Raw genomic sequence first — 270 nt, 5'->3', positions numbered from 1 at the left:
GCGTCGCCTATCGCGTGCGCAAACTCCCAGCAAGCACCAACGTGCTCCTTTGGATGTTGTCATCCGGAGGTGATAGCGCGGCCCGGGCCGCCTGACGCGGCCCATCGCGGGCGCTCCTCGTCGGACACCTGCGTCACACAGCCTGGGTGCCAGCTGTGGAGTGACACTTGGAGAAAAAGAAGCACAAGTCACTCATATAAAAGTTCCCGTTCCCTTTTGTTTGTGTCACGCTTGGAAATGCTTGAGAGGTGACACTTTGTCAAATTTGCA

Source organism: Dunckerocampus dactyliophorus, unplaced genomic scaffold, assembly GCF_027744805.1.
Source record: "Dunckerocampus dactyliophorus isolate RoL2022-P2 unplaced genomic scaffold, RoL_Ddac_1.1 HiC_scaffold_22, whole genome shotgun sequence".
In the NCBI taxonomy this organism is placed as follows: Eukaryota; Metazoa; Chordata; class Actinopteri; order Syngnathiformes; family Syngnathidae; genus Dunckerocampus; species Dunckerocampus dactyliophorus.
Note: the sequence above shows the minus strand (reverse complement) of the source record.